Source organism: Triticum dicoccoides, chromosome 3B (assembly GCF_002162155.2).
Source record: "Triticum dicoccoides isolate Atlit2015 ecotype Zavitan chromosome 3B, WEW_v2.0, whole genome shotgun sequence".
NCBI classification, from domain to species: Eukaryota; Viridiplantae; Streptophyta; class Magnoliopsida; order Poales; family Poaceae; genus Triticum; species Triticum dicoccoides.
In genome coordinates this window covers 221,211,302-221,212,939 of record NC_041385.1, presented here as the reverse complement: position 1 = coordinate 221,212,939, position 1,638 = coordinate 221,211,302, and positions in this window count along the sequence as shown.

The following is a 1,638-nucleotide window of genomic DNA, read 5'->3' as shown; positions in this document are numbered from 1 at the left end:
TTAACTGCACCTATGGGGACTAGGACCCGCATGAAGGACCACCAGAAGGACCCACATGCATCCATGGAATGAGGAAACCCATCACCATAATAAGCAGACCCAATTAAATTAACTGCCCCCATAGGTGCTTTAGTAGTAAACCCTTGTCTTTGGGTTGACAGACTAGGACCCTGATAACCTAGAAGTATAGGGGATCACAACAGTTTTCGAGGGTAGAGTATTCAACCCAAATTTATTGATTCGGCACAAGGGGAGCCAAAGAATACTTGTAAGTATTAGCAGTTGAGTTGTCAATTGAACCACACCTGGAGACTAAATATCTGCAACAAAGTGATCAGTAGCAAAGTAGTATGGTAGTATTATAGTAGTAGTAACGATAGCAACAGTAACAGTAACAGTAGTAGCAGCAGTTTTATAGCAGTTGCAACGGTAGTAACGGAAGTAGTAACTTAGCAAGAACAATATGTGAATAGCTCATAGGCATTGGACCGGTGATAACGTTGGATAATATTCATCATATAACAGTCATAACTAAGGGTGACATAGAACTAGCTCCAATTCATCAATATAATGTAGGCATGTATTCCGTAAATAGACATACGTGCTTATGGAAAAGAACTTGCATGACATCTTTTCTCCTACCCTCCCGTGGCAGCGGGTGTCGGTGTCAAAACCGGCGGATCTCGGGTAGGGGGTCCCGAACTGTGCGTCTAAGGCTAATGGTAACAGGAGGCGGGGGACACGATGTTTACCTAGGTTCGGGCCCTCTAGATGGAGGTAATACCCTACTTCCTGCATGATTGATCTTGATGATATGAGTATTACAAGAGTTGATCTACCACGAGATTGTAGAGGCTAACCCTAGAAGCTAGCATATGATTATGATTGTTGTTGTCCTACGGACTAAACCCTCTGGTTTATATAGATACCAGAGGAGGCTAGGGTTACACAGAGTCGGTTACAGAGAAGGAGATCTACATATCCGAATTGCCAAGCCTGCCTTCTATGCAAAGGAGAGTCCCACCCGGACAGGGGACGAAGTCTTCAATCTTGTATCTTCATAGTCCAACAGTCCAGCCAAAGTATATAGTCCGGCTGTCCGAGGACCCCCTAATCCAGGACTCCCTCAGTAGCCCCTGAACCAGGCTTCAATGACGATGAGTCCGGCGCGCAGATTGTCTTCGGCATTACAAGGCGGGTTCTTCTCGAAAATCCTTGAGTACCTGTTGTAACGAGTAGTGTCCGGCTTCCCATCAATGTTGCACTCCTCGGCTTGTGAGCTTTAATAATGGCTATATCCACGTGTCGAGCGAATGCGAGAAGTCGTGGCATTTTTACATTTGCCACCCTGACCATGTAAGTGAACCATCTATTTAAAGAGACGGGGATCCTCAGATCCAAATCACACCATCCTCCACTAGCGAGTATCCATCAGAGCGCGCCCGGAAGAAGCCATACCATCATGGCTGGCCATCGCAGCTCCTCCTCTTGCTCCCGTAGCACTACGCCAGGCGATTTGGGAGAAGTGTTTCGTTCCCCATAGCGGATTGGTAGAGTTACAGACCCACGGGTTTCTCCCAACTACATACATGGTCCCTGTCCGAGCCGGACTAGCCACCTACAATGGCGGAGAGCAAG